The sequence below is a fragment of the Cupressus sempervirens genome, chromosome 6 (genome assembly GCF_028749045.1).
Source record: "Cupressus sempervirens isolate cs-2001-9-10 chromosome 6, ASM2874904v1, whole genome shotgun sequence".
NCBI lineage: Eukaryota > Viridiplantae > Streptophyta > Pinopsida > Cupressales > Cupressaceae > Cupressus > Cupressus sempervirens.
The window spans coordinates 572,411,954-572,437,150 of NC_143123.1; positions in this window are offsets into that span (position 1 = coordinate 572,411,954).

A 25,197-nucleotide genomic window follows, 5' to 3' on the forward strand; every position below is an offset into this window, starting at 1 on the left:
ATTTTGTAGGTACCATCCCCACCAGGGTTTCCCCTCTGATCAAGGGTTTCCCTAGTCAACAAATCTAGTTTTATTGTGTATGGTGATTTTTTTATGGTTATTGCATCTATTATTTACACATTTTGGAGTTAATAAAGTTATTTAGAGTTTTTTTGACTAGGTAACCAATTCACCCCCCTCCCCCCCTCTTAGTTAATTTGGTGGACTTTACTTTCTAAAAATTGGTATTAGGGTATCAAGTCCTTGAAGTAAAAGCTTAATAACTTAAGGAGATCTATGGCAAGTAATCATTTCAGGAAAGAAATTCTAAAGTTTGATGGAATTAACTATGACATCTAGAGGGAGAAGATGAAGACACAGTTTCTATGCATGGGTCTAGGATATTGTTTGATCACTAATAATAAGAAGGATGTGGTTGATGAAGATAAGATTCAAACTTGTACTAAACCTCAGAGAGACAAGTTTGTGTGCAATATTTTTGTTAGAGAAGCACTCTTGAAAAATCTTCCTAAAAATAAATATAGCCAAGTAAAATCTTTGAAACTAGCTCGTGAAATTTAGAAATCTTTGGATTCTACATTTGAAGGTGATAAGCATGCTAGAAAGGTTAGACTAAAAAATTGGATATGTTTATTTCAAGATGCTAAGATGATGGAAGATGAATCTATAAGAAGTTACTTTGGAAGAATATTAGAGATTGTTGCAAGAATTAAAGCTTGTGATGGAACTAAAGATGAATATTAAGTTATATAGAAAATATTGAATACTTTGACACTTGCATACAAACACGCATCACAAATGATTGAATGAATTATTCCCTACGCACTTAATTTCACAAGAGAAACTCTTATTGGGAGATTGTAAACAATTGAGATCTAGATGAGATAAATTAGAGGATTACCTAAAATTGAGACTGTGTTCAATGCATCAAGTGTTTGACCTATGTTGACAAGAAGTGCAAGTACAAGTGGAGATTATGCTAGTAGCAGCCAAGGAAAAATAGAAGAACACAAGAAAATTGAGGAGGGTTGTTACCTTCTTATCAAGAGAGAACCTTAAGGTACACAAATATTTGAATGTTGGACATGTGATGAATATGGTCATTGAGTAAAAAAGTTTAAGAAGAATCCTTATAAACCAAGGAATTTTCTATTTTCTAATGATGATGAGGAACTTGATGCAAGTGTGGAAATAATTTTGAGTGAAAGTGATAATGAAAATGATGAAATAGGATTTGTTTCTATTAAGGAAGAAAGTCATAGAAAAAAGAAGTTAGAGAAGAAGGAGCATTACTATAACAAGTAGAAAATAAAAAAATCTGATTGGATTATATATAGTGGTTGTTCTCATCATATGATTGGAGATATGATCAAGTTTATTGAATTCAATAGCTATGATAGTGGAATTGTTAGAGTTGGAAATAATGCAACCTGACATAGTAAGGGAAAAAAAACTATTACACTTGATGGAAAGATGAACACTGATGATGTTTACTTTGTTGATGGTATGAAACATAATCTTTTGAGTCTTGGACAATTAGTTTACAAGGGGTATCAATTTTTTTTCTCAGAAAATATATGCATTATCAAAGATAAAGATTGTAAGTTGATTAGTATTTTTACAAGGACAAGAGGTAATATTTTTCAATTTAATCCTACTAAGATGACTAGTTACTAAGGTGGATCATAGTTGGTTATGGAATAAGAGGTTTTTTCATATAAAATTTAATAACATTGTGAAGATTAGTACTACATTTCTTGTTAGAGTTTCTAAGATTTTGAATCATACTAACATGGTACGCAAGGAATTTGTAATGGAAAAGTAGAAGAAAAGTTCATTTCTAAGAAAGAAATTTACTGCATCTACAAAGTTGGAGATTGTACACATAAATTTGAGTGGGCCTACAAAGACAAGAGATTTCTATGGTGAAAGATATTTTATGATTCTTGTTGATAATTTTTAAAGAATGATGTGGGTAGCATTTCTTACAGAAAAATCTGAAGCAATTGAGAAGTTTAAGTTGTTTACTAATAGAGTTGAAAATGAATCTAGATTGAAGATTAAATATATGAGATCTAATAGAGGAGGGAAGTTTACTTCAAATAAGTTAAATAATTTTTGTGAACAAAATGGTATAGTAGAGAGGAGAAACATATCTATAACAAAATAAGAAAGAGTTGTGATGTTTGAAAATAATGTGGTGAAGATATATTGGAGAGATGTAGTGAATACAATAGTATACACTACAAAAAAAGTCCAAATTATATAAGGTATTGGCAAGACACCATATGAACTTTGGTTTGGACATGCACCATTAGTTAAATATTTTAGAATCTTTGGAAGTAAGTTTTACATAAAAATGGATGATGATATTGGAAAGTTTTATTCAAGGAGTGATAAATGTATGTTTCTTTGTTTTTCATTGAAAATAAAGCTTACAGATATTTTAATCAAAGTACTAAGACAATTTTTGACAACACAAATGTTAGCATTGATGAAAAGTTTAGAATTCAAGAAAGAATGCTCGATTATAATTCTGATGAAGAGACTAATCCAAGGACTAACCCAGAGAATACTGAGTTGTTTTATGAGACTGACACTCATCTACAAAATGAGATACAAGTAGTGGACCAAAGAGAATAAAATAAGACGGAGCCTAGAGGTGAAATCAGAGTTGAAATAGTGACACCTAACAAGAATTTGATTAAGAATCATCCTACTGATTAGATTATTGGAAGCAAAGATAAAGGAGTCATGAAAAGGAATAAGGTACATGAAGAATTATGATTGATTTATCAAGTTGAACCTAAAAGTGCCAATGAAGCTGGTAAAGATTATTCTTGAATTAAAGCAATGAAATAATAACTAGATCAGAATGAAAAGAATAGCACTTGGGAATTGGTTCCTAGATGTAAAGATAAGAATGTTATTGGAACTAAGTGGGTATTTAGAAATAAGATGAGTGAACATGGTAAGGTTGTGAGAAATAAAACAAGACTGGTATGTAAAGATTATCCATAGCAAGAAGGTATTTAATTTGAGGAAACATTTGCACCTTTTTCTAAAATAAAAGAAATTAGAATATTTTTGGCATATGCAGCTAACAAAAATTTCAAAGTGTATCAGATGGATGTCATATTAGACTTTCTAAATGGTAAACTAGAAGAAGAGATATACATTGATAAGCCTGATGGTTTTCCTTTAGCTAAAGAAGGAGACGAGGTTTGAAAATTAAAGAAAACATTGAATGGATTGAAACAAGAACCTAGAGTCTAGTATGCAAGATTGGATAAGTATTTGTCAAAATTGGGATTTGCTAAAGGTGATGCTAACAGTGATTTTTATTTGAAGGAGGTTAAAAATGGTCTACTAATTATTGTGGTATTTGTGGATAATATAATATTTGGAGGTGATGATGAAGTAAGTAAATAATTTTCATCAAAGATGAAGAAAGAATTTGAGATGAGTATGATTGGTTCAAGATGATGTATTTCTTGGGATTGCAAATTTTTCAGAAACAAAAATGGTATTTTCATATCACAAGCTAAGAATTTGAAAGATTTGTTGAAAAGATTTGGTTTGGAAAGTTGTAAACTTGTTAGAACACCTATGGTGACTGGTCATAATTCATCTAGCGAAGCTAAAACTCCTATTGTTTAGTAGAAGAAGTATAGATTTTTGATTGGTGGATTGTAATATTTAACACACACTAGACCTAATATAGCTAATTCAGTTGGTATTTTGACAAGATTTCAAGATGATCCGAAAGAGTCACATTATGCAACAGTGAAAAGAATTTTTAGATATTTGAAGAGTGCACCTAATTTTAGATTATGGTATGGAAAATCAAATGACTTTACCATATGAGCATACATCAATGTGGATTGGGTAGGCAGTGTGGATGATAGAATAAGTACAAGTGGTTGAGCATTCTTCTTGGGAGGAAGATTGGTTTCTTGGCTAAGAAAGAAATGGGAGTGCATTTTAGAGAGGACAAAAAAAACAAAGTTTATAGCAGAAAAAAATAGTTGTAGTCAGATCATATGGGTGAAATAAATATTCAAGGACATTGGAATTGAGTTTATATAACCTTTTATCATAAATTGTGATAACACAAGTATAGTGACTATGTAAATGAATCCTATTTTAGATTCTTGGACAAAGCATATATCTATTAAGTATCAATTTTTGAGAGAGAAAGTTGTAGATAAGGAGATCAAATTGTACTATATTAGTACAAAGGAGTAAATAGAAGACATATTTACAATACCTTTACCAAAATACACTTTTGATTACTTGAGAGATATGCTTGGTGTTACACCCCAACCTACATTTGAATAGTTGATGTAGATATTGCATCAATCTAGTGGTAAAAAAGTAGTATTATTTATATGGGCTAGATGCTTGATACTTTCTCCATGGGGGAGTATCTATGTTTGAGTTGAGTTATGATGACTCTTGGTAACTAGTATTTAATAGTGTCTTTGGATACTTGAGCTTGATGGGTATCTTATGTAGTAAATTGACATAATGATACCTTTGTCATTGATGTCAATGGGGGAGAATAAAACATGAAAAACATCTCTTGATATGAATGCTTGTAGATAAATTATGGGAAAAGTAGTACATGAAAAAATCCTTGTATATTGATTTCAATGGGAGAAAGCAAGAATAATGCATAAAAATATCTGCATATTAACTTATGTTCATGAAGGAGAGATTTGATTGATGAAGAAGATTTGAAAAGGATTGATGAAGAGGATTTGAAAAGATCTTGATGTATGGGGGAGATTAACATGTTCCTTATGCATGATGGTTAAATACATATGACATTCATGGTCATCATGAATTTGGGAGTATATGCAACTGTGACAATAGGCATTCATGGAATGTAGATATTTTTCATCTATGTTGCCATCAATTTGAAAGGGGGGTATTGTTAGCATGAATATTGATTATATTCCTATGGGAGAGTATCCTAACATTGTTGGAGACATGACTCAAAGCTTTTGTAGTGCATATATGGTAGTATTTATCATTGATGTCAACATACTAGTTATTTTTTGTAGACTAGTAGACCAAAAAATAGAGTTTAGTTTCATGAGGATTGAGGAATGCATATTATCTTATTTGTAGTTGAGGACATGTTTATAGAGTTCCCTAATGCTATAGTCAAGAGCACATGCAAATATATGAAGAAAATGGAGAGTTATTTGATATTTGGTGAAGACAATATATAGACAAAGTTTTTAGATATCAGTTACTAATATTTGGAATATATCTCCTAGAAAAGATGGAATCTGGCTATGTAGACTTCGAAATAGGTAGAAGAAATGATGCAAATGTTGGGGTCAACTACACACATCCAAATGTGCATCAAGTGAAGGGTTAAGAAGGTCATGAGTCAATAGTTTATTTGTAATTATGAAAAATTGTAATGTTGTAATGAAATGTGTAAATGTAATAGCTTAAGATTGTCCTATATTGTTATTGTAGATTGGAAAAGCCTCAAGGAAAACTCAATAATTATTTTTAGGACTTAGTGTAAAGGAAGGATAATTTCATTGGTTGTAATCATCTAGTGCAACTATTTGTGTAATGTGGGTAGCGGAATTGTATGTGAGATCTAGTGAACCTAATAAAAAATATCTTTTGTTTAGAGAAGTGTTTTGGTGGAGTGAGGCACAATAATCTTACAAAGAGACTGTGGACAATTGTATAGTGGTATTATTCTAAGATAGATAGTACTAAGGCCAATTGGATAGTGCGTTCAATGGTCTTTCCCTAAAGTTGTTTGAGCATTGGGTCCTTTTGCCTTCCACAACTCCTAACAAGGTTGGCACAACTCCTAATAGGGTTAGAATCTCCTAATAGGGATTCAAAGTATCCTAACATGGACTAATATGTACCATATGTATTTCATTGACTCCTAATAGGGTCCATCCTATTACAAGGAACTTTTATATTAGTACATCATTTTTGTGGGTACCATCCCCACCAAGGTTTTCCCTCTAATCAAGAGTTTTCCTAGTTAAAAAAAATGGTGTTATTATATATGGTAATCTTTCTATGGTTGTTGCATCTACTATTTACATATTTTGGAATTAATAAGAATATTGAGAATTATGTTAATTGGATAACTAATCCCCCCCTCCTCTTAGGTATCTTGGTGGACTTTACTTTCTAGCATATAGATAGATATATTTTATTGTCCAACTATAGGAACCACATATAATCATTTGATGATGTAGTTTGGTAGGCATCACTTACTACTAACATTATCTCAAATAGATTACTTTGTTGAGACTAGTCCAATAATAAATTTGTTTCATGAAATTTTTACTAGTTTAAAGGTAGGGTAGTGTAGGTGCTTTGGCATTTTGATTATACAAATTAAATTTTAATTCCATCCTAGATAGAATGGAGTGCATAGAATTTTCCTAGATAGTTTTTTATCTTCTTCAAATGTTTCCATTACATATGACTTAGTACATAAGCATGTGAAATAAAGTAGGAAGACATACTGCTAAAAATGATATATCACCTCAAGGACTCTGTTGATCAAATGATAAGGCTTTAGAAATATTCAAGAAATGTGATTGGTAGTCGTAAGGAAAGATTTGATAACCCTCTTACTACACCCTCCTAGCTTTGTTGTGGATTTTAATTTTGGTTCCTTCTAGTTCCTCCATTCATGTAGATTGAATAACCAATACCCAAGGAAAGTGCCTCTTTCAGTCCAATGGCTCATTGAATAAGGTATTGGGACATGATTCTTGAACTAAATTAAAAATATGAATGTCATGTCATCATCTTGCAAGAGATTTCTCGTCAAATCAAGAAATAAAGTAACTAAAAATCTCACATTGACATGTTGAAAGGATATAAAAAACCCCACAAAAATTTATGCACAATTTTTTTGTAGGTCAAATGGTCAAGCTACAAGATGTTACTTCATTTGGTTTTGAATAATTTGTCGATAAAAATAGAGAGAATCATAAGGAATCACATCTAGTGCATTGTTATATTTCAAAGTTTTGTAAATACTAACTGAGGAGAATATTCTTGCACAAATCCTATACTATGCTCAATATGCTTCACTCCTAGACTTCATGTTGTATCAATGGATGTATGTTATTAGTTACAAATATAATATAATTTTCTCTTTCTATTACATTTTATAGGTTCATGCAACTCATTATTCCCACTCTTTACTAGGATGTCTCTTGCATACTTGAGATCAGGCTGATCGACATTCTCTGGCACTCAAAAACCTTGTATTTTCTTTATAAAATTCTTACTTCTCGATTTTGAGATTAGATCGACCACTGAATATTCTAATTTTAGTTATATTGTCTTGGGCTCAATGGTTGAGCATGTAACCAATGTGGTTTAAGGGTGCTATGGTGAGGAGAATAGTCTTGATACTGTAGAACCATGGAGTACAAAATTGGGGCACACATAAGTGCAACTAATGATAGAGAAGGAGGTTAATGACTACGACCATAATGGAGAAGACACTCTCTACATTTCATTGTTTGGTAGTGAAGTTTTTCTAAATATGAGCTACAAAAACCTATATAATTTAGTAGGCATTGTGTTCATTTTGATATATTTTGACTGAAACTATCATTGGGGATAATGCTTGTGAGAGAGAATATCTAATGTGGTTACAAGAGAAGGTTGTATGGTAGGTACACAAATGTCTTATTTCTTTTTTTTTAAGACTCGACAAGTAAGTCGATGTCTTATAGAAACGTACAAAGAATGAGTTTACACTAAAAAAATGTAAAGAAAAATCTAATGACATAAAATAATGGTTATGCAACCTTTATCCTCTATCGCAAGTTGTTGATCATTGAAATTGGGTTGTTCATTTCATATAAGGAAATGCATTCAGTGTAACAACTTTATAGTCACAACTTTTAGCATAATGTTGTAAACAGAATTGCACATCATATGTATAAAAATGTGGCTTTTTTTTATTGGAATAATGCATGTATTATAGACGAATAATACAAGGAGAAGAAAAATGCAAGGAGGGCAACAAGGATTTTCGTACAAATATAAACAAATGACACGTGCCTGAACACAAAAGAAGGCAACTTGCAGACAATGATAAAAGTAGCAACCTATACCAACCACTACCAAACATGACTAAATATTGCTTACAAATTAAATTTAAAGTAGTATTGCAGCCGGGTAGAATAGAAGAAATCTTTCCTATGAATTCTGAGAAGTTGAAATTTGATATTGTCCAACAATTATCTGATCTTGGGTTGCTATTTAGTGATCCCCTATAAATGAAAACTTAGTGAAGTAAAACTAAACTCATGTTGCAACGAATTAACTTTTCATCTTAAAAATTTAGACACTATTTGCTAAGCTTTCCATATAGATTGTAGAGGAATAGAAGCCCTTAAACTAAAATAAGGAGCAAGATGTATTTTATCAATCCAACTAACAACAAACCATTTATTTTTAACAGTAGCCTGGGCAATGCGATGTCGAACCAAAGATTTCCAAGGTTCATAACTAGAAACAATCCTTGCAATCTATTTGGGAGCCAGACAAATGCCTTGTGTCCTAGGATCAAGTAGGCCCAAACCACCTTTGGCTTTAGGCTAAATACATTGAAGCTAGGAAGAGTACTTGAAACTTTCTTTTTCATCCCAATTTAACCACAAGAATCGTTGAATAATTTTAATTAAATCCTCATATCATTTCTTGGAAGGTATCCAAGAAGAAGAATAGTAGACATGGGAGGCCAAAAAAATATGGTTGACAACTTGAACTTTGCCAGCTAATGACAGAAATTTGTTTCCCCAACTCCACAATTTAGTTTGTAGCTTTGAAAGAAACCAATTCCACATATGGAAGAGGGGGACTCCCAAACCAAAGGGAATGCCCAAATAGTAGATGATCTGACCATGTTTAATGTGATTCCATTCTTTCAGAATCCAAGAAGGGGCAGGATCAAACCTTATCAGAAAGAAATTTTTCCTTTGATGTGTAATCTTTGAACCAGAAACTGAGCAATATAAATTTAACACTTCCAACACATTGTTGATCTCCAATTCAAAATTTTGCAGAAAGAGCATGTTGTCATCAACAAAGTGAGAGTTGAGAGCAACCATATTATTTGGAATTCAAATGTCAGTAATTAGGTTCATTTGATGGTATGTATGCAATAGATAACCGAGAGCATCTGCAGCTAAGGTGTAGAGAAAGGGGGCTAAAGGATAGCCCTGTCTAATTGACTGTTGAAGAGGAAAAGGTTATGTAAGAGAGTTGTTGATAACCAAATGTGCATCAGCATCTTGAAACAACATATGAACATGCTTACATAATTTAGGACCAAAGCCCAACCATTACATCATATTAAGAATAAACCTCCACTGCATTCTATCATAGGCTTTATCAAAATCCAATTTGACAAGCATTGTATTTTGGCCTATTTGTTGGGCCCATTCACTAACTTCCCAAGCCAACATAAGGCTATCAAGAATGAACCTTCCACTAAGGAATCTTGTTTACTAAAGTTTGATAGTTTCTTTAGCTATAGGTCTTATCCTTGTAGCTAAAGCTTTAGCAATAATTTTATAAGAAGTGTTAAGTAAGGTAATTGGTCTCCATCCTGCAATAGTGTCTTCATTTTTACCTCTGGGGAGAAGCTTTACCAGACCTTTTTTAACATGGGGTCCTAGGGAACCTTGCTGAAAGGCCTTTAAATAGAGTCGATGAAAATCCTCTTTAATATGAAGCCACATGGCTTGACAAAACTCAACTGAGAGCCCATCAATTCAAGGGCTTTTGTGAGGGGCCATAAAGAATACAACACATTCCAATTCTTCAATAGATAAAAAGATGATCTAAGAAGTGACTATTCTCAATGTCCACTTTCTGAGGAATATAGGGCTTAATAGTATCTTCCAAAATTAATTGAACATCCTCCCAATGAGAATCTTTAGTAAACAATTTCTCATAAAAATTATGAAAAATATTCTTGATATCATTAGGATTAGTACAAATCTGTCCCAAATCATCCTGGATGGCCCCTATATATTCTTTATTGTGCTTATAATTTGTATAGTTAAACTTCTTGAAGAAAAATAACATCAAGTTTCCACTTTGCAATTAGGTCTTTCACTCCATATTACATTGAGGGAGGGACATCCCTCAAACATTCCAAGAAATAACTTTGCAATTCATGATTAAGAATCAACAGGGAGGTTTTCTCCTACTGGCAAAACATCAAAGTAGTTACCCAGGGTGATGGACTCTCTGAGAATTCTTGAATCATTAGAAGGAGGAGATTTGAGATTGTGACTTGAACAAGGAGGGGGGGACATTGAATGTCGATGAAGGAACAAGATTTTTAAGGAATGGAAGGTGAAGGAAAGCTTTGTGATGTATTGAATCTCCTATTTGGTACTCGAGGTTTAGATGGCTCTTTCCTCTTCCTAACTATTTTCCACTCATCTAGCTCCATAGTGTCTTTATATGAAGGCATAACATCCTTAGGCTTTTTATTTGGGTCCTTTGACACAACATGTGACATTACTTGACTATGTGATGAACCAAAAGCCATAGCATTGGATGGGACTTACTGAGGGTGTTGCATAGGAGGGGATGAGGATGGAGTAGAGTTGGAGAGTTGAGCAACTCTATTTTTTTGAATTGGACAATCTCAAATTAGATGACCATCTTGTCGACAAAAAAAGTAGCCATTAGGCTTGTTTAGATAAACTATAGGGTGACAAAATTCAAAACTAGGACCAATCAGCTTAATATTTTTAGGTAGTTGGTTGTTCAAATCAATCTCAATATAGGCTCGAGGATGAACCCTTAAACTGGAAAATTTATCAAAACTGTTCTTACACTAGATAACTTTGCCAAGTTGTGATACAATATCCTTAAAAAAAGGATGGCAAGAAAGATTCATAAAAGGGAGTTCAATCCACATCGAATAATGTGATTGTGAGGGACCTTCCAGATGGAAATCTAAGGTCCAGGCTTGAAGATAGCATATTTGGTTGCATATTACCCAAGTACCGTATTGTAAAATAGCTTGTGCATGATCATGGGATTTAAAAGTGCAGGAAATATAACCTTTCCCTAAGCCTCTCAAATTTTCAATCTCCCATCCTTTGTTTTCCCTGTTCAATTTAGCCCATTTGTAAAAATCTGCTTCCATAGGAATCCCCCTGAGGAAAAATAGGATAATGGATCTATGCAGGCAGTCATCTATATAATCCATTACTTCATTAGGGAAAGTAAATGCTAAGGTTTTACCTTCATTTTTGCTAGTTGTAACTTCCTTGACCTTCTTGTCCTTTTCAACATTTCCTTGTTGCGAAGCATCTTATGCCTGTATTTCAATTGTAGCAACATCTCCACCATTTGCCTTCAAACCCTCTTCTCCCTAGTTCTTCTCATAGCCTTGCTGATTTGGGATATTAGCATCCACAGAGCCACTTTCCATAAGTTCCTTTTCGTGGCTGCCTCCAGATTGTCGCACCTCAGATATAAGCCTCGTGATTTGGTAACCCCTCCACAAACCAATAGCTACCAAAACATGAGTAAAACCTTAACCTAAGTCTACAGGAAAGAGTTGCCAATAAGGTGCAGACCCTACCAGCAAAACAGTGAAGACATGTCACCAAATAAAGCTAGAAAATTGTTGAAATAGAGCTGAAAATGAATTATTCAAAGCTTGAACAACTGATTAAGAGCATAGAATTACACAAGAAACCCTAGCTTGAGCACTGCCTCTCTTTCGTCCTATTTTAAATCTTAAAAAAATTGAAAATATGTTGTGTCTTAAGTCAACAGCTCTTATCATAACTATTGGAATAATAGTGGGTCCTTTCCTCTAGTAACATTGCTATCTATCCCTCTTTCAAAACTTGGGTGGGTTTTGAAAAGTAGATTGATGTGATTTTTTAGCATTTAAATATGGTTGTGTATTCTATTTTCATTAATATATTAAAATTATATTATATAATTTATTATGAGGAGAAGTAGAGAAGATAAAATTATGGGGTATGATTCTGAACACTGATAAAAAAATACATAACTAAATTTACAAGTTCAAATTACATTAACGTAGATTCTATAAATCTACTATTCGGAGTTCCTTATGCTCCACATTCTACCTATTTGGTGTTAAATAGTAACATGCAAGGTATGGATCTCTTTTAAAGCTCGAGTTCATTTTTTAGAAAAAAAAATGGTTAATGTGATTTGAGTTTGTAGATTTGATTGTGTATCTTTTTTCCATCACATTTTTGAATACTACTCTATTATACTTCATTAAGGGCTCGTTTGGTTGATGGAATGGGAATAGAAAATTTGGAATACGTTTTCTATTTTCTATTTGGTCCATCAATTGGAATAGGGAACATGAATACATATTCCCATTTTGCTTCTAAAATGACCTTATACCCATTCCAAAAAGTAGTTGTTATTGGAATAGCTGTTCTTATTCCCAAAATGCATTCCCATTCTCCATTCTTCCTATGTCCACAACCAAACAGGCCCTAAGGGTTTATTTACTTGTCCGAATTTAATAAGAATTGGAATACTACAATTTCTAAATTTTCCAACTACTTGTTTAGATGCACCAAATAAAAATTGGGTATTGGAATTCACATTTCCATTTTAGACCTAAACTGAAAAATTGACATTCCAGCTTAGGTGGTAGAAAATTCCAATTCCCATATACCTTTTTCACATTTGATAATGTTTTTGGATCCGGTGGCGCTCATTTTTTCTAGTTGGTAATTATCAAGTTTCAATTTGGCAGAAAGATTTGCATCGAACCAGAGAGAGGGACAAAGTAGGCCAAAAAGGAACCATTCACGGGTTTAGAAGGAACCCCATGAAGTTCATGTTTTTAAATCGAGAGTATATTATTTTTCTTTTAGAGATTTGTAATCTCACTACTATCTATTTTAAATTGGAGGCACAATCCCAACCCAGTGAAGGAGTATGAGCGGTATGGGCGACCCTGCATTTATCTCAGGATTGATAGTTTTTGGATTTTTCTAAAACATTTGTCTAATGATTTTTCTCTTCCTCTGCTTCATCATCTGGTCTTCCTGCAATGACCTCTTCTACACTGTAGAGAGATATTTTACTATTTTGGATCTTCACTTTGGTTTCATGTCTTTTCTCGCATTGGTCTTTATTGCCACCAAATCTATTTTGCATGAATATCTGACTATCATCCCCGAGATCACATTTTTTCCTTTCATATTTTCCCTTTGTTACATTCGAATCTATCCAGTACATTGAACAAAGAAGAATCAATATTCCTAGTTATTGGGGATTTATGGGAACTCGTCTAGTCTATTCCATATTTTCTTCCTTTGAAAGACGGTGCCATACTCTAATTTTTTCTATTTTGAGAAAATACTTCAATATTAAACTTAATATGTCTCATCTTTTATGATTCTATGTCAAAACTAACGACTTAGTTTATATTAGTCTTCATATTTTTCACATGTTACTTACACCACTCATATTGTAAACCGATATCTACGCATGTTAGAAAACTATGCCAATTTTAGATCTATTTTTATTAACTTGGTAGAGGTTCTATAGTGACCAAGAATTTTTTCTCAAACAATTATGTAATTTGAGCTCACTAGGCCATAATATTCTATCAATACTTTTGGGCTTTATAGAGAACATTTTGCTTTAATAATTATCTTGTTCTCTTTCTGGCCCAAGATTTTCCCTAGATATTCTATAATGATTTATTTTTACAATTTAAATAAAAGATTTTATTACTAGCATATCATTGAATTAGTGATAAGTACAACAAGGGAGCAAGGGGAAATATATATTTAACCAATTATCTTATACATTCTCTTTCCTTTATGGATTGAATTAAAGGACCAATCTAGAGGAGATCAATATAGTGTTGTACCATCTTAAATTGGAAGCATTTCAATTTATGACTATATAGCACCTATCTAATGCAATTTTATGTTAAATCTATATTTAAAATGCATTTGTATATCTTTCTTTTTACTTCTACTCACCAGAATCTAGGTAGGACCTAATCGATCCTCCTTGGCATTCCTATTCTATGGCACAAAACTTGAGGTAGGACCTATCTACTTAGGCCCTCCTTTCCTCTTTCTCTCATCACTCTAATCCTTCATATACACCAAAACTATATTTTCTAAAACTATGTACCTAATTTTTAGGATCCGAGACTTGTTTTAGGACCTTAAGGCACGTCTAGAAATTTTTGCACCTAGTTAGCAGAGGTGTGGTGCATCCCTTCTCATCAAGGACATAGGGTATCCATGCTTGAACAATATGGGACATAGTGCATTGCTTCTTAGGTCCCCTTCTTGGGCTCTGAGTTAGGAGTTAATCTGAGGCATAGTTTTTCTTGCCTAGGCAATCAATGGGAAAAAGTCAATTTAGAATCCTTTATAAGAACACTCAATTGATTCATTTAGGAGGGGAGGAAATCAAGTGATCAAGAAAGCATGCGTAAACTTCATGTGTCATATCCATTATGGACATCTCAATTTTCCTTAGCACATTTTCAAGGTGAAAGAAAGGATGCTTGAAAATATCCTTTGAGGCAAAAAGATTTATTCATCTTTCCATTCCATTTTTTCATTTCATCATTCAAGATTCAATCATGGAGTAGAAAACATGTATTATGACTATGGATTAGAGTACTTTATCCTTGGGGGCTTGGTATGCTTTCCTTGTTATTCTCAAATCTATGCATTATTGATTTATCATCATTCCATATCAACTTTCATGCTAGAATTTGGAGCTAGGGATTTAGATCTTTTCATTGCACACTCAAAGCTGATACACAAGTACCGTACATTTTTCTATTGATTCAAAAACTATCTATGGAGGTGGGAATACCAAAATGGGGGTTGAATAAGGAAAAACACCAAAACACCCATTTTCCAATATCACCAGATTTCAGAAGTTGGAACAAATTATAGGTTTGTATACCCTTTTGCAGGGCTTCTAGAGTGTGAAATCACTTTAGGGATTGAACACTGCTAATCACATATATACTGCATCCCTACGAAATTGACCCTTCCAAGTTGACCCTTCTTGAGTAATTCATCTATTCTAGAAAGACAAAATATTTCTAGGTTCAATAGATCTAGCAATTTTTCGCCTTGAACTAGACTCATTTGTTGATTGGAGTAGCATAGTGGACATAAATTTAGATTCAATCCTTGGTCTTGTTTTCAAGGTAAGTACCTTTATTTTATTTTTTCAATCTATAAATTTACATTCATCTTACATGACTGTTCATGGATTGAGAAGTAATTTACTAGGATCTCAAGGATTTAAGACATTCTTTCACCTACCTTCATAACTATTAGATCTTGTTTTGTGTTAGTGCTCCATTATTATTTGGATAACATTGTCCTACTAAGATTTAATATCCTTGAGGATAAGAATCCTTCTCTTTGACCATGTCCTCTTAAGGTGTCAGGCTATATGATGAATTTAGATTTATTTCCTTGCTTCACATTCCCCCCTAAACATTTTTGGTAAACCTGCTTGCGATAACACTTTATTTTATAGTGTTGGATTCCATCTTGCATTCTATTTTTTTTTTTCATATTTCATTTTTCTTTCAAAATTTCATGCATATTAGATCACCCTTCTTATATTTTTTTGCATTATTTATATAAAATATAGAAAAACAAAAAAATAACATAAAAATTGTATTGGTAACTTAGTTTATCAAGAGGTTTGATTTTATTTATGACTACTTTGATGATATCTTAGTGGTGCATAAATATAGAACCCTTGTTAAGGAGTTTCCTTGTGAATATACTATATTGTTAGATAAGGTTTCTCATAATCCTATTCCACATTCTTGTACACCTCTTCCTACAAAGCTTTATACTATGTTGTGTACATGGATTCCTTCTACCACAACTATTTGTTCTATTGATACCCCTTGCATATGCAATCCTATGTCCTTGATGAATTTTCAGGTATGTCCTCTGATTACTTTTTAAGGGAAGCTAACTGACCCTTTATGTAATTCCCATGATTCACATTTTGTTGCTTATGCTTATCACACTCAAAATAATCCTAAACCTAGTATTCTATTTTCATTACCACCTTCAAAACATGCCTCAAAAATATTAATTACCTACCTCCTCCAAGGAGTATCATTCAATTGAACAATTAAGAGCTACTCCTACTAAGGTTTCTCCATGGAATTTTCTTTAGACTTCATTTACTTATCATGAAGCTCTGCAATAGGCTTTATCTACTCTTCCCATTCCTCCACCTAATCTAGATACTATGATTTCCATTTTGAATGCATGCATTTTGTGCTATCTGTCCCTCCTATTTACTTCACTGATGATGACCTTACCTTTCCCAAAGTTCAAAATAAGGATGATGCTTTTATATTATCTCTATCTATTAATAGGAATACTATACACCAAGCTTTGATTGATACCAGTTCAGGATTGAATCTTTATAGTATGAATATGTTAAATCTAAACATGTTGACCTTTCTATTATTCAACCTGATAATATTCATATTCAAGGATTTGATTATATTTGTAAGAAAATTTTGGGTATTCTCACATTACCTATTAAATTTGTTCTTTTGATCTTGGATACTCTTGTTCATATTATGCTTGGACCTTTGAACTACAATCTTCCTTTTAGAAGACCTTGGTTATATTCTATGCATTTTGTCCCTTTTACTCTTTATCACAAGGTGCATTTTTATTGTTATTAAAATCTAATGTATCCCCTTCATATTAATGATGAACCTAATCCATCTTGAAATGTGCTTAGCCTTTTCCTCCTGGGAAAGAGCTTATGACATCTAATATTAAAGATGAGCCTCCAAAGAATGATGAGCCTTCTTATTCTCTTTAAAAAGATGATTAGGTACCCTAAATTTCAATCCTAATTTTATTAGAGGATAATAGGTTTCAGATTTAGATTTCATGATATTGCAACCTGGCCTTAAAAGCAATATGTCTACTCTTACTCATACTCCTGTTTCAGGTGAATTGAGAAGCACCTTTGTGCCTTCTTCTATTGAGGAACCTATTGATGTTGGAATTCTTTATAATAACTAAGAGGGGGGTTGAATCATGAAGGATTTGAGCTAATATGCAAATCAAATCCACAAAGCCCTCAAATACCTACATGTAGAAAACATGTCACAGAGATGAAAAATACAAGAAGAGGCAAGGGTTTGGTCTGAAAATATGAAAATTGTATTCTTAGATAAAGAAAAAATATTTGTTAAAAATTAAATGAGAGATCATCCTTATAAAGGAGATCGAAACCCAAAAAGGTAACATAATTTTTTTTAGGGTATTTAATAACTATAAGAAAATTATTAAATATAGGAAGAGTATTTAATCTAGGTATTTAATAATTACAAGATAATTATTAAATACAGGAAGAGTATTTAATCTAGGTTGTATCATAATCATTAATAAAAGATATTAATTATTAGATACCTAAAGTTTAGCTTAAGTAGACTAGAGTTAATTAGAAAATATCTAATTAATCTAACACCCCCCCTTAAGATAAACATAGGGAGTGGCTAAAAACCTAGAAACTACTACTAAAAGTAGATTTGGGTCCCAGTAAACAAGGCCTAATGAAGTACCCAAGCACAAACGAATCTCTATGAAATAGAGAAATAAAGAAAACCTAGTGGGAAAAACTCTACTCCAAAAAGAGATGTAAAAAGGATGCACAAATGAAGCATCTCAAGAGAATCTCTCAAGACCATAAGTACAATAAAAGCCTCCATGATAGAAGCTTGAGACTCGATAGCCCCCCTAGAATGCTAGAACTCCTATATCGATGAACATACCAATGTGAATCCAATTTGAAGGAAACAAAGGTAGTGGACAAGGATAATAAAACCCATATATGTAAGGTGTAGCTAGAAGTCCTAGCTGATGCTCAAAGGAGGAAGCATTAGAATCTTGAAATGGAATCTCCAATGGAGGTGAAATAATAGGTGTGATGAATCTGTCATCTTAGAGGAGATGTGTGTCCTCTGATATATCCTCAACAACTATAGTATGTGGTTCAATGACTAGAGCTACAATAGTAGGAAATGCTAAAGAGTAATCCTATGCAAGAGATGGAATCTGAATAGGAGGTGGAGGTGTAGAAGTCACAACACTGGTCTCAAAAAAAACTAATAAGTTCAAGCGACCCGACTTCACCTTAGTAGGCTCTTGTGAAAAAAGAGAGTGAGTCTCTGATAGTGGAGATGATGGACCAAAATTTGAGAAGGAATATAGGTGGGAAGAATGATAAATAGTCCCTATAGCAATAATATTGCCTGTCTCACTATCTCTAATGTGCACTGAATCCTGTGCAAACTCAACTATCTTCCCTGTCCCACTGTGTGTAATTTAATAAATAGAGAGAAGATTAGAGGATAAAGATGGGACATAAAGTACATTATGAAATGTACCATCATCAATGTCAATAGAAACTTTCTCGCATACAGTCATAACAATGTTACTCCCCATCAAAATATGTGGAGTAGGAGAAGCCTCAAAAGAAGAGAACAAATCCTGAGAAGATGCCATATGGTGTGAAGCACCTGAATCCAGTAACCAACTAGAAGAATGAGGGATAGTAGTTGCACATAGTGCATGACCCTTTCCCATATCTTTACCATTTGACTGAAATGATGATGATGAAGAAGGTATGTGAGAAGTAGAAGGAATATCAATGTTGCTCTTTTGAAGAAGAGCTATCAAATCTAAAACCTATTTGGCATAGCCATCTAACTTCTTCTCATAGCAATGTGAATCATCATGATTAGACTTATTACAATAAGAACACTTTGTTCTTTTTGGTTTTGATTTACCCCCTTTAGGAGGAGGTGGCCCTGATGAACTGTGAGTGCTAGAATCAATCTAAAATTTTGTAGAATTAGATTTCTGAGTCTTCTCCTTAATCCTTAAAGATGGCCAAGCTACTAATGCATGACTCTTTAAGCCTATAAGAGAATCCAAATGAGAGAGCTTAGCTTGCTCTCGAGTTAATTGATCATAGAAAATATCAAAGGATGGCATGGTAAATCTATTACCCAAAGCATCTTTGGTGGTATAGAAGGAAGAAGAAAAAATCTAAAAGTTTCCATGAAGCTTAGAAAGAATCAGGTAGATACACTCAGTCCCAGTCTTCATTTTTCTACAACCTTGCAATAAAGATCTTAGTTGATTGAACTTCATCAAGAATTCCTTAATAAAAGGAAAAGAATTTGGTATAAGAGAGGTAAGCTCTACCTCAATCTGAAGTGCCTTAAACTCATTCACTATACCAAACAAGCCTTCAAGCTTGATCCACATAGCTAGAGGAGTATTAAAGCAATCAATTCTATTGCTTTATCCATCTTATTCTTGTGTTGCATGACCTCAAAAGGCCTCTGTAAAATTGGCTACACTACATCTAAACAAGACCACAATCCTTTTAACTAGAGAAATCGTGTCATCAAGGTCTTCCATGTGTGATAATTATAAGGGATCAGAAGTTCTAGACAAGAAGAGGTCTCAACCATTGTTTTAGAAGGGGTTTTTGATGTTTTCTAATATCTTAGTTTTTGAAGGCCAAAAATGACCAAATGTTGAAAGTATTCTTTCCACTCAATATTACTCTAAAAAATTTCAGATCTAGAAAGTAGACAATGGATCATGTACATTAAAAAAAAATCTCATCTAAATTTGTGTCCATAAGAGCCCGAATGAAGCCTTTGAAGTTGCAAAAATTGAGATTTGCAATTTTCAAAAAAAAATTAGAAACAAAGATCAAAAATAACCTGCACCAATGTGTAGATTACAAAATCCTACTCCAAAACAAAAAAAATCTCAGAAAAATGATTTCATATGAGGGAGATATCACTATTTGAAAATCACCTCTGTAATTATTTTTTCTGAATTTCTACCATCACACCTCCACAAAAAAGAAAAAAGCCCCAAAAAAGTCCAATATGTTATGTCAAACCTTTTTTCTCCTTTTTCTCCAAATACTAAACAAGCTACAAGAAGATTTGGCTCTGATATCATAAAGGATTTGAGCTAATATGCAAATCAAATCCATGAAGCCCTCAAATACCTGCATGTAGAAAACATGTCACAGAGAAGAAAAAGACAAGAAGAGGCAAGAGCTTGGTCTGAAAATATGAAAATTGTATTCTCAGATAAAGAAAAGATATGTGTTAAAAATACAATGAGAGATCGTCCTTATAAAGGAGATCGAAACTCAAAAAGGTAATGTAAAACTCTTTAGGGTATTTAATAATTATAAGATAATTATTAAATATAGGAAGCGTATTTAATCTAGGTATTTAATAATTACACGATAATTATTAAATATAGGAAGAGAATTTAATCTAGGTTGTATCATAATAATTAATAAAAGATATTAATTACTAGATACCTAAAGTTTAGCTTAATTATACTAGAGTTAATTAGAAAATATCTAATTACTCTAACAAATCAATTATCCAAGGTCTAGATGTACAAATAAAACTTTTCACATCTTAGTGAACACATATCCATAAACACTTAATATGCATGCATTCATTAGATTATACAATGCTTAAAATTGTAGGTTACTATCCTAGGTCAAAACATCTTTGTAGAAATGTAAACATGAAACATAATAGATTTTATACCACATTTGACACATGTATTTTATTTGTAAACCCAATTTGGGAAAAACCACCAGTAACTTGCTACTAATTCTCACTCTTCTGAAGTGATGCCCTATGAAAGGCCAACCCTGTTAAAGGTTACAATACACATAGTTAAATGTGACCTAATTAAAGGATTTCAATCACCCCATTAGGAGTGAGCCTTGTTAGAGGACTTTAGATAATTCACTTGGAATGTCACCTAGATAAATGATTTAGAAATGACTACTAGGTCAACCATAATCTAAAGGATTTACCCTAGATTGATACAATGATTAGAAAGTAATAGCACAGCTTGATCTGATAACAAATTACAACTCACTTGTAGATTACATATCTCTATTTTAGTCCTTCATTTTGCTTGGATTTCACACACTTCAACTCTAATAGCTTGTTCACCCTTCAAGAATTTATACTCTTGAGCCTTCTTACTTTGCTCACCAATAGCAGTCTCATTTGTTCAGCCACTGAATGAAGCAATACCCTAGACTCCTTGATTTTCTTAGTTTCTTGCACATGAGAATCTTTTCTTCTAACCAACTCTCTCTATAATTAGAAATTTAAGATATTTTGCAGTTCAACCTTAGGATTGGGTAGGATACAATGAATCTACCATTTTTTTCATTTGGTTCCTCTAGAAACTTCTCCATCAATCCTTTTTGAATATGCCTCAAAATAGTTTACCTTGAATTCTCTGCCACTAGATCATCATAGTTATTTTCCACACACTTCACACAATTCAAGAAAACAAAATAGTCAGTTCACATTTGTCAAATCTATGATTTAATAAAATACTGGCACTCAGCATTAATATGTTGTTACTTGGCTCCCATACTATTCTTACACTCATCATCCACTAGATAACTTGAGAAACACTAAAGTTTACTGGTGCTTGGCATCAAGTAAAATTTACTCATCTTACACTAAGTTCACTCGGCATACATTGAAACTTCACTTTCCTTAGCTCCAACTAATTTTCTAGTTGGCCTGCATTAACTTTTCTCGGCACCTACTATCCACTTAGTCAAGCTTGGCAGACTCAATTCTTCTTACTTGTTCTTTTAGACTTAATTAGTTTATGCATCCTTTACAACCTTACGTAGATAATAAATATACTATATCATCACTACCTTAACTGATCTTTGTACTCCTTTTTCATAACATAATTGGACATTTCCTATACATTTTCTTGTTATCTTATTTGATCAAAACCTCATCATCAATCAAACAAATGATAATACTCAAATCAACTAAGCAGTTGTCTTATCGACAAGTAGCAAGTTTGACATCATTGACAAAAAAATGATTGAAACACATTCTCATACTTATATCAATCTATTTTCAATAATTTATACCATTAAGCCTAGTTGCTATGATAAAATAACATAAGCACCTTTAACTCTTGTAAACATGGTTGATTTTTATAGTCTTGGTTCTAATTTGTTAGACATATGTGGATTTACTAGTAAGGGTTGTAGAAAGTTTAAACAAGATATACAAGGCCCTTTGGATAGTGGATTACTTGAACATAAACATGGGTTAGGATTTAATCCTTATAATAAACCTTCACTATTGCCTTTAAATGTTAATCACATTTAAAGTGAACCTTTAAACTTGATTAACCCAAATCTTGTGGATATTGATAAAAAAAATTGAAATAAATATTTTTTCATAATAATTATGCTCTAGATGATTTTCTAGGGGTCTATGATAATATTCTTTCTTTCTATAATATGAAGAGATGAGCATATTGCCTAAATGTTGATGGTTACTTTGGGGCAAATATGTTTTTTGAAAACACACGTGAAGATACTATAATAATTGAAAATTCCACAAAAAGTAATTCAATAATCATAGACATCTTTGATGTTCAAATGGATGTAGTTGATCTTAAAGAGGTGATTATAATTGTAGATTTGTTTAGCTAGGAAGAACATGATCCAATTAGTGTTCTCTTGATTAAATTTAAGAATTATTTTGCATGGTCTTATTTGAATATTCTTGACATTGATCCTAAGATTGTGACACATAAAAATTTTGTTGCATCAAATATTAAACCTGTTAAACAAAAGATTCATAAGATGAATTTGAGTATTTCTCTACTTTTGAAAGTGAAAATTGAAAAACTTTTGGATTCTGAATTTATTCTCTCTATTGAGTATTCTCCTCAAATATCGAGTATTCTTTCTATTTCTAAGGGTGAAAATAAAATATAGATGTGCACCAACTTTCAAGATTTATATAAAGTATCTTTGAAAGATGATTTCCCCTTACCTAATATTGACATAATAGTGGATTCTATAGTTGGATATTCTTTATTATCCTTCGTGGATTTTTTCTATGGTTACAATAAGATCTTTACCCCCTTGAGGATCACTATAAAGCTATATTTATAATACACTAGGAAATTTATTGTTGAGTTATGATGCTTTTCAAATTAAAGAATGCAGGTGAAACTTGTCAATGAGATATGACTCTTATTTTTCTTGACTTCATGCACAAATTCCTTGAATATTATGTTGATGATTATTGTGAACTAGATTGCACCCTTGTGCTAAAAAAAACTTACAATAATCTAGTTAAAAATGGGATGATCCTTATCCTATGGGTATGCCATGTTAAGGATCGACCTCCAATATAAAGTATTAGCTTTACTTGAACTGCCTATTGGAACTTGAGTTAAAATTTGTTGAAGAAGGGGAAGAGAGAAAAAAAAAAACATAAACTTAACTTAAAAAGAGGTGGCTCACAAAAATATGAAGATGGTGCAACTTTGAAGAGAAAACCCACAACTAGAATTGAACACAATAGCATCATCACAAAATGGCCCTACTAGCTTTAGATGCATATAATGTAACAAGGTACAAATGTTTAAAATAATGAAACTCAGTTCAGAACTTATAAAACTGGTTACACACAAATTACCCTAACTTATCTCATGAGAAAACCTCTCAAATGCCTCTTAAACATTAAATCTTATGCCAGAGATCCTTTAAAAAAGATTAACTTAGAGTTGAAAATACTCATAAGAAAATGAAAAGTTGAAATAGGGCCAAAGAGGATCACTTTTATATTGTATTTGAAAGGATAAAATGATCAAAACTACATCACACAATAGAACTTGAGCTACAAATAATACTAACTCTCTAAGGAGAAAAAATTTAACTCCAAGGAGGTAGAATGTAAAAACTATCTAGAAAAGTGACAAGAAGAAAGGTATGAATAGGCTCCTAGAAATCTAAATACTTTTGATCATAATTTGGAAACATGTCTATGACTTCCACTAAATCTAGCAATCAAAAGGGCAGCTGACACTAGCTACAACTTGCAAAACTGCACATTAGATCTTGACTCCAAGGATTATGCTAGTTAAAAAAAAGTTGAAAACATCCTTACAATTATATGGTAAGTGTGGATAACATGGAAAACACATAATTTCCCTTTTGGAAACTTTCCCACTTAATTAAATACCAAAAGCTATTAAATTGGCATAAACAAATCTCACCATTTCCTCACTTTTGCATACCTCTATTTATATATTTACAACATTGGCATGTGCAAAAATAAAAATCATCCCTCACAAGGACCTATACAAACAAATTTTAATTTCATTGAAATGTAACACCATTATAACTTCATGGAGATAGAAACCCCTTCTTACAACTTAGGCATTTTAGAATTCTAAAATATATGCTTTTTAGTAATATGTAAAATGTCTACCAACTTTTCATTACAAAACATCCTCTCAAAAGTAAAATCCACATTTTGCATGACCCTCTCCTTACACTTAAACTCACAATCAAAGGCTTCCCCTCAAAATATTAAAAACATCCCCCTTTTAACACAAATCACCACAGTTCAAACTATGAGTTTGAAAATACATCGTCGAGCACAAAAAAGTGTCCTAAATTGCATCTAAACATGAACTAGAAGAAAATAAGGAAATATGTAATTTAAAAAGGGAGTTGGATCAAATTTGTGAATGGAAACAAACTCCCATAGAGCATATAAAGTAAGGGATTGAATTTAGATGCCTCTATTTGGTCATTCTTTGGCTTAAGAAAGAAGAAAAATGTCATTAAGCCACTACTTGCAAATAACTTTAGTTATTTACATTTCCATTTTTATTTCTTTTAGAAAGAGATTATAGAGACCATGAGATTCATGAATGTTGTATTGGTTTTATGTACATATGTTTTAACATGGGATGCATTGTAAGCTTTATACACTTGAGATTTTTCGACTATCATGATCAAAGGCCCTCATGATGCTACTATTTTTTTAAGGCCAATACAATTTTATGTACACTCCATTGTTGTGCATTTTATGTTCCAGAAAAGTGTTTCCATGCTTTGAATTTTTTTTCCCTTGAAGGGTTGTTTGATTATGACTGTATCTTTCATACATTTCTAATGTATAGGCACAATAATTTAGGTATTTAATGGCCATGGCTTCACTCTATGTTTGATATTTTATATTAG